Raw genomic sequence first — 9,953 nt, forward strand, 5'->3', positions numbered from 1 at the left:
CAAGGTTCTAGATTTTTCAAAATTCTCAGCGCAGGACAGTGTCTCAACCTATGAACATGTCAGCCGATTTTTAGCTCAGTGTGATGAAGCATCGGCTGTTGACGCCTTGAGGGTCAGGCTGTTTCCCTTGTCTTTGTCCGGATCGGCTTTTACTTGGTTCTCTTCTTTGTCGTATGGTTCGATCAACAGTTGGGCCGATTTGGAGAAGCAATTCCATAGTTACTTTTATAGCGGAGTTCATGAGATGAAATTGTCTGATTTAACAGCGATTAGGCAAAGGCATGATGAGCCTGTGCAAGATTATATTCAGAGATTCAGGGAGATGAGGAATAAGTGCTACAGTTTGAGCTTGACTGATGCCCAGTTAGCCGATTTGGTTTTTCAGGGTATGATAGCTCTGATCAAGGAGAAATTCTCGTCCCAGGACTTTGATAGTTTATCACATCTTGCACAGAAGGTAACCTTGCATGAACAGAGGTTTGCAGAAGCAAGGAAGAACTTTAAAAAGGTCAGTCATATCTGTCCCTACATATATGGATCTGATGATGATGATGATGATGATTCCACGGTAGCAGCAGCCGAGTGGGTTAGGAGCAAGAAGGTTATACCATGCCAATGGGTAAAGAGTTCTGGAAAAGAAGAGAGGTATGACTTTGACATCACCAAGGCTGATAAGATTTTTGATTTGTTACTTCGGGAAAAACATATTCAACTTCCTGTTGGTCATACAATCCCATCGGCTGAGTAGTTGGGCAAGAGAAGGTATTGCAAGTGGCATAACTCTGGGTCTCATTCTACTAATTAATGATTGTAAAGTCTTCAGACAACAGATCCAGGCGGCTATTGAAGACGGTAAAATAAAGTTTGACTACTCCAAGAAGCCGATGAGGGTCGATGGAAATCCTTTTCCTGTCAATATGGTACATACAGCTGGCCGAACAGCCGATGGAGGAAAAGCTCGGGGTTTTCAAGTGAATTCGGCTAAGATTATTAACAAGTATCAGAGGAAGTATGGCAAGCAGCAGCAGGAGAAGTATTATGGAGAAGATGATGGCGGTTTTGATCCTCATTGGGGCTGTGAGTTTTTCAGATTCTGCTGGAATGAGGGTATGAGGCTGCCGTCTATCGAGGATTGTCCTGGGTGCAGTAATGTTGCAGAGAGTTCAAACAGATCTTACAATAGAAATAATCGGCTGAGGCAAACAAGGGTTCCTGTTCATCAAAGATTGGGCCCAGTGAACTAAGATTGTGACCGAGAGGACGATGAAAGCAGGAAAACTCAATGATGTCCTTCTGGTATTTTCACAAAGAATTAGAAGAGAAGGGTTAAAAGGTTGAGGAATAGGGAACGTTTTCATGAAGTTGAGTGAGAAATCAACCATCGGCTGAAGAAGGCAAAGCCAAGGCAGGAGTGGCGTGTTAAGAAACTAGCTGTTGTAGCCGATGAACCCGAAGCCGATGAAGAAAAAAGATTGGCTAAGGGGAAGAGTGTTGTAACTGCATCAATTAACATGGTTTTCACGTTACCTGCTAAATTTGGAGCCAAACAAGCCGATGTTGATGAAGTTGAGGAAGCATCGGCTAGGTTGGTTTTGTCACCAGAACAGGCGGTTTTTGAGAAACCAGAAGGGACAGAGAATCGGCATCTTAAACCATTGTATATAAACGGCTATGTCAATGGGAAGCCGATGTCTAAGATGATGGTTGATGGTGGGGCTTCTGTGAATTTGATGCCATATGCCACATTTAGGAAGCTAGGCAGGAATGTTGAGGATCTCATCAAGACAAACATGGTTCTCAAAGACTTCAGTGGCAATCCATCAGAAACCAAAGTAGTTTTGAATGTGGAGCTGACAGTCGGCAGCAAGACTATCCCTACAACATTTTTTGTCATCGATGGGAAGGACTCCTAAAACTTGTTGCTTGGAAGGGATTGGATTCATGCTAATTGTTGTATTCCTTCAACCATGCATCAATGCTTGATTCAATGGCTAGGCGACAAGATTGAAATTGTACCAGCCGACAGGTCAGTTAACGTTGCCAGTGCTGATTTAGCTCTTTAGGAGATGGATGGTCTTGATTGCTTGTCTGGAAAGGTATGGGAAGGAGATTTTCTAAAGGTGTCTGATTGTGATATACAACCATTGAAGATGGAGAGCCCAAGTTATTATTTTGAGGGCGTCGTGGAGGGTTCAAACGTCTACACCAAGGACACGGTAGACGATCTTGATGACAAGTAAGGACAGGGTTTCATGTCGGCCGATGATTTGGAAGAAACTGATATAGGTCCAGGTGATCGACCAAGGCCGACATTCATCAGTAAGAACTTATCTCCAGAATTTAGGACCAAGTTGATAGAGCTCTTAAAGGAATTCAGAGATTGCTTTGTTTGGGAGTATTATAAGATGCCAGGACTCAGCCGATCGATTGTTGAACATCGGCTACCTATCAAACCAGGGGTTAGACCGCACCAACAACCTCCGAGGAGATGCAAAGCCAATATGCTCGAACCTGTAAAAGCTGAGATTAAACGTTTATATTATGCTTGTTTTATTCGTCCTTATCGATATGCCGAGTGGGTTTCTAGTATAGTTCCAGTTATCAAGAAAAATGGCAAAGTCAGGGTGTGCATTGGTTTCAGAGATTTAAACAAAGCTACCCAAAAGGATGAGTATCCAATGCCAGTAGCCGATCAACTGGTTGATGCTGCTTCGGGGCACAAGATATTGAGTTTTATGGATGGGAATGCAGGGTACAATCAGATCTTTATGGCTGAAGAAGATATCCATAAGACAGCTTTTCGGTGTCCTGGTGCAATCGTCTTGTTTGAGTGGGTTGTGATGACTTTTGGCTTGAAGAGTGCTGGAGCTACATATCAAAGGGCCATGAATTACATATACCATGATCTAATCAGCTGGTTGGTTGAAGTCTACATTGATGATGTGGTTGTTAAGTCTAAAGAGATAGAAGACCACATAGCCGATTTGAAGAAGGTTTTTGAGAGAACTAGGAAATACGGCCTGAAGATGAACCCAACAAAGTGCGCTTTTGGTGTATCGGCTGGCCAGTTTTTGGGATTTCTTGTTCATGAAAGGGGGATTGAGATAACTCAAAGGAGTGTTAATGCAATCAAGAAAATTCAGCCTCTAGAGAACAAGACAGAATTGCTAATTTTGTTAGAAGGTTTATTTTGTTAGAAGGTATATTTCTAATTTGTCTGGAAGGTTAGAACCTTTTACACCATTGTTGAGATTGAAAGCCGATCAAAAATTTACTTGGGGGCAGAGCATCAGAAGGCTTTGGATAGTATTAAAGAATATCTTAGCTCTCCTCCAGTTTTGATTCCTCCACAGAAGGGAATACCTTTTAGGTTATATCTATCAGCCGGTGAGAAGTCAATCGGCTCGGTTTTGATTCAGGAGCTTGAAGGAAAAGAAAGGGTTGTGTTCTATATTTAAGTCGTCGGCTTTTGGATGCAGAAACAAGATATTCTCCTGTGGAGAAGTTGTGCTTGTGCTTATATTTTTCTTGTACAAGGTTAAGGCATTATCTATTGTCCAATGAATGCACTGTTATATGCAAGGCCGATGTAGTTATATATGTTATCGGCTCCGATTTTGAAAGGAAGGGTTGGAAAGTGGATATTTTCCTTAACGGAATTTGATCTTCGGTATGAATCACCGAAGGCGGTCAAGGGGCAAGCTATAGCTGATTTTATCGTTGATCATCGTGATGACTCAATCGGCTTAGTTGAAGTTGTGCCCTGGACTTTATTCTTCGATGGGTCAGTGTGCACTCATGGATGCGGTATCGGCTTGGTTATAATTTCCCCTCGGGGGGCAAGTTTTGAGTTTGCTTATACTATTAAACCTTATGCAACTAATAATCAGGCTGAGTATGAAGCGGTTCTCAAAGGGTTGCAATTACTCAAGGAAGTTGAAGCCGATGCTGTGGAGATCATGGGTGATTCCTTGCTAGTGGTCAGTCAATTGGTAGGAGAATATGAGTGCAAAAATGATACATTAATGGTTTACAATGAGAAATGCCAAGAGTTGATGAAAGAATTTCGGCTGGTGACTTTGAAGCATGTATCTCGAGAACAGAATGTTGAAGCTAATGATTTGGCTAAAGGGGCATCGGGTTACAAGCCGATGATGAAGTATGTCAAAATAGAAGTTGCCACATTAACAGCCGATGATTGGAGGTATGATGTGCATCATTATCTGCAAAATCCATCTCAATCGGCTTCTCGGAAATTGCGCTATAGAGCTTTGAAGTATACCCTGTTGGATGATGAGCTATATTATCGGACGATTGATGGGGTGTTGCTTAAATGTTTGAATGCCGATCAAGCTAAGGTTGCAATCGGTGAGGTACATGAAGGAATTTGTGGCACTCATCAATTGGCTCAAAAGATGAAGTGGTTGCTTCGACGTGCAGGATATTTTTGGCCGACATTGCTGGAGGATTGTTTTAAGTATTACAAAGGGTGTCAAGATTGTCAAAAGTTTGGAGCAATTCAAAGAGCGCCAGCATCGGCTATGAATCCCATCATCAAGCCATGGCCATTTAGCATGTGTTTGGTTCTGGGACTAGGTGGGATAGGATGAAACCATCCCTGATTTGAGGATTGGGATGATTCCATTCGGGTGTTTGGTTTGAAGAATAGGATGATCCCAGTTTTTTGTTTGGTTCAAGGAACGAGGGAGGGATGGGATGAGCGCCGTTTACAACCACCGACAACGCCGTTTGCAACAACCATGGCCGACGCCGCCTCTGCCCTCACCTCCAGACGTGGTCGGGCGGGCGGAGAAGCGCGACGACGCACGGTCGGCCTTCGCGTAGAGCAGCCGCGGCTCGACGACGACGACGGCGGCGAGGTCCGCGCGGGAGAGGGAGAGGGAGAGGCCGGTGGAGAGGAGGGCGAGCACGGCCACCATCGCGGTCGGGCGGGCGGAGAAGCGCGACGACACACGGTCGGCCCGCCGCCGAGTTCCCCGCCTCCGGATCCGTCGCCACAACCTTCCCCATCGCTGGATCCGCCGCCGCCGCCCTACACACCACCGGATCCGCCGCCGCCACCCTCCCCACCACTGGATCAGCCGCCACCGAGCCCCCCGCCGCCACCGTCGCCCGAGCCATCTACCGCCGCCGTTGGCGAGCCCCCCACCGCCGCCGTTGCCGAGCCCACCGCCGCCGTCGCCGAGCCCGCCGCCGTCTCCCGAGGAAGAGCGCACGAGCAAACCAGCGGTTTCACGCCGTCGCTTGTCCCATGTGGGACGAGTTCGTCCGCCAGTTTTGGCCGGACCGATTGGTCCCGGATCTGAGAGGAATATTCCTCTGTAGGGACCAACCCATCCCACTCACCCCTAAACCAAACACCCCTAAAAATGGGTTCATCCCATCCCATCCCATCCCATCCCAGCAACCAAACACTAGAGGTTGGGGAATTGATATGATCGGTATGATTAATACACCATCGAGCAAAGGACACATGTTTATATTGGTGGCAACCGATTATTTTACCAAGTGGGTAGAGGCGATTCCTTTGAATAAAGTTGATTCTGGGGATGCTATACAATTTGTTCAAGAGCATATACTCTATCGATTTGGTATTCCTCAAATTATTACAACCGATCAAGGATCAATCTTCGTGTCCGATGAGTTTGTTTAGTTTGCCGATAGTATGGGTATCAAATTGTTGAATTCTTCGCCATATTATGCACAAGCTAATGGGCAAGCCGAGGCATCTAACAAGAGTTTGATCAAATTGATTAAGAGAAAGATTTCAGATTATCCTCGGCAGTGGCATACTCGATTGGCCGAAGCATTGTGGTCTTATCGGATGGCTTGTCATGGTTCGATCCAAGTCCCTCCTTATAAGCTTGTTTCTGGACATGAGGCTGTTTTACCATGGGAAGTTAGAATTGGTTCAAGAAGAACGGAGTTGCAAAATGATTTGACAGCCGATGAGTATTATAATCTCATGGCCGATGAAAGGGAAGACTTGGTTCAATTAAGATTGAGAGCCCTTGCAAAGGCTACCAAAGATAAGGAACGTGTTGTGGTGCCTAAGTCCTTTTCTGAAGGTGAACTTGTTTGGAAATTGATTTTGCCGATAGGGACTCGAGATAACAAATTCAGCAAGTGGTCACCAAATTGGGAGGCACCGTTTCAAATTTATAAGGTTGTATCCAAAGGAGCGTACATGTTGCAAGGACTCGATGGAGATGTTTATGGACGAGCACTCAATGGGAAATATTTGAAGAAGTATTACCCAAGTGTTTGGGTTAATGCATGATCGGCTGGTGTTGCCGATAGCATGATAGCCGATGTATTCACATCACCTTGAGATGGCCGATTGACTGCTTTCATGACTGCCAGATTCAGTCAAGTCTGCAGTAGCCACCATGGTCCACCTACTCCAACTACCGAGCCGACAGCTATCTTGGCCGATGCATTGTTCAACATTTGGTACAGATAGCCGAGGAGGATTTTGCCTAAGGGGAATTGTCTTTTTGATTCTAGAGCTTCGGCTATAAACTGCCAGTTGGTTGTAGCACCACAACTGGATCCATAGAAGAGGAACTTTTCTAGCCACATCAGCAGAAAGGCTATATGCTCTCGAGAGGTGACTGACCCTGTGCCCATGTATTCCGCCACATAACCAGACCAACCACCTATGCTCTTGGTCCTGAAGTCATATTGATTCTTGGTGTTCAGACTCATAGGATTAGCCGATGAGGTCACATCCAGACCGGTGATCATGGTGATATCAATCAAAGTTGGGGTCATCGGCCTTGGTTGAACAGAAAAGCGTTGATGGTATTGGACCAGAAATAGGTGGCAGCGGCCATTAAGGGTTCATCCTTAGCTGAATTTGCTATGGGGAGGGCAAGTGCTTGACCGATTCCAATTTTGTCCTAGTGTGTTTGCTTGCTTGCTGATACACGCTTGTACCATGTGGTCAAGAGATGGCCAAGACGTAAAAGTGTTTGTCCAGTGACCTAGATTCGGGTTGGCTAATCTAAAAGGAATCCTATTGGTTTCACCGATGATGAACTCAGTGGGATCAAGATCACCGATTGGACCTAGGAAATAGTGTCTCTCATGCGACAAACTTGGGATTGCGACCAGATTGGAAAGGTAATACGAATTCAAAAGGAATAGAGAAGAATAAAACAAGATTAGACGACGAAAATCGATCTATTGCGCAGAAAAAAGGGATCTAGCCGATGGGCACGTACCTCAGCATACTCGGCTGATGGCGCGATAGACGGGCTGGCGGAGGTCAACATCGCCGTGGGCGGAAATTTGGCCGAAGAAGAAATCACCTGGAAATCGCCTTGCGCACTGAGGGGATCGCCAGAGAGAGAGAGGACGGAGTTTGCTTCGGCGGTGAAAACGGAGGAAACAGTGTGAAGTTTCTCGGGGACAACGGTTAGTATTTAAAGCGCTGGGTAACAGTCGGAAAACGGCAAGTGCAGATTTCTCTCGGAGTCGACATATGGCAAATCCAAAACATTATCCAATATTCCGGACTTGGGGGGCATGTGTTAACGACCAAATTTGGTAATCCAAGGATCGGAGATGAAGAAGAAATCGAGATGGAGATCATCCCGGAAATGGAGTAAAGATCGGCTGGAGTCCAAATCGGCTGCGACCAGGATCGGCAGAGTCCGAGTTGGACAAGGTTAGCCTATTGAGTCGAATCCGACAATGTGACACGGCATACGTTGTCGGGTTGAATTAATGTGCTTCATGAGGATTGCCACGCATGGATAGAGTCCTGAGAAGGCAATTGTATCTATTAAATTAGGATATTTTATGTATATTCCTTAGAAATATGTTTGGGCAAAAGTCTGCCGCAAAGACTTAAGGTGTCTTAGAGTTTGTTAGAGATAAGAGTCGTGTCCGACACGGACTTGTTTTGTAATCTCTGGTATAAATAGACCCCGAGCCCCATGTAATCAAACTAACACACGTTCAATACAATCTCGGCACATCGCCACCCTTTTACTTTCATTTTGTTTCGACGAGTTCTTGCTTTCGGGTTGAGCTGCATTGGTTTCGATCTTCAACAAGAGGTAAAACTTGTTATGGCGGCTTGCGTTGTCGGGATTAGTGCTTCCATCTTTATGATACTCTAATCTTGTTTATGTAATTCGTCGAGTTATCATATGCCTTATATAATCTCTGGCAATATCACTATCTAACCTCCAATCGGCTAACGTCTGTTACTAGACGGCAGCCGACTAGGTTAAATATCGATGTTGACTTAGATTATATAAGATATCTACCACTCTATGGCACATCCAACGGCTTGATTGTCTAGATATTGTCCTTCTTTTCATACTTATAGCTGCATTGGTTGAGTTTGATCTTATGAGTCGTGATTAGAATCTCAATCTCTAGCCTGCCTTTGGTTGCCGATTAGGGTAGCATCGGGGTTTCAGCTGATCTTACCTGATTTAACTACATTTATCTTATATGCTTGATTGACATGTTAAATCTGCCCTTTATATTAAGATCTTGTTACATTTAAGTATATTAGGCTTTTGTTTGGTATATTTTACTTGTTTTGATATCTTAATATAGAGTGGTATTGGAGTATTAGCCGATTCACGCTAGACTATCTGATCGGCTGTGCTATGAACATATATAGTCTTGCTGTTAATATATATTTCGATCTAAGTGATTTATACTGTCTCGGCATGGCGACCGATCTATCCCAATCACTTGATTTAAGTATATATGGACATAGGGATTACATATCGTTAATATCTGCAACCAATCGAGTAAATTTAGTTCTTTCTTACTTATTCATGACTGCCGATCGATCTACATATGACATCGGCCCAAAGATAAATGATATATCATCGGCAACTAGCCGATTGGCTATCGTTTATGGATTTAACCGTGGTTTCTTTGTCTTTGTTTCTTGTTGATGGCAGGATCAAATCAACTGGCATGCTCACACACCCAAAGGCAAGTTTTGGACCTGCACTGGAGTTAAGCAGATCTCCCAGGCCTCGTGTTTTTACATCAACACATATTTATGACATGCTTTCAGATGAGTAGCCAAATTAGTTTAGTGAGGCTTGACATTAGCCATGTTGATATATTTTAAGGTGTATGGTTCCTATTTTAACTTCCTCTAGCTAACACTAGGCCCTAATGGTTTAGTTGTTTATCTAGATCTTAGTTATTATTCATGACACCTATTATGAAATGCAAATCGAAAATCCAAATGCACACAAGGACTCAAGTCAAAACACGATGTAAGCGAGTATGCATGCTTGGTATAGGTTAAAGATGAAAAGGTTTTAATTTGCTCTCAAATTTTACTTCAGTACAAGTTAGATCAACTTCACCTAGTTTTAAAATGGAAATTTTTGGTTCACAAAATTGGAGAACTTTCCTTTCAACTAGTTTTGACAAGAATTCCTTAATCCTAAATTCGAGTATGTTACACATACGTTGTAGCAAAATGTTTCATGGGTGATTTGATTGTATTTTAAAAGATAGAAACATTTTCGATCTACTTGATGAAACAGTGCCGGATTGACTTCAAAATCTGCATGATGGTCAAATGTGAAACATAGTGAATATACACGTTGAAACATATCACTATCATGTACGAAACAACGAGTGTTAACGGATTGAAACATACGTTTTTCTTTTGCTAAAACATAGTCATGTGTCATCTTGTTGTAAAGATTTAATTGCAACAAATACAACGGTATGATCGGATTGTAGATTGGATAAGTAATTTAGGAGAAAATCATTTTGAACATGGAAAAAGTGAATGCATGCATGGATAGAGAGGAAATACAATAAGTCCAAGGACCAAAACAGAAAAAGGACAATGAGAGGCATGCGTTTTTTTTTTTTTTTTTTTTTTGCAAAATGTGCAATAGGGGTGAGGCGCTCAATCTGGACCGTCCATCTTC

This window comes from Oryza sativa, chromosome 8 (assembly GCF_034140825.1).
Source record: "Oryza sativa Japonica Group chromosome 8, ASM3414082v1".
Classification (NCBI taxonomy): Eukaryota; Viridiplantae; Streptophyta; class Magnoliopsida; order Poales; family Poaceae; genus Oryza; species Oryza sativa.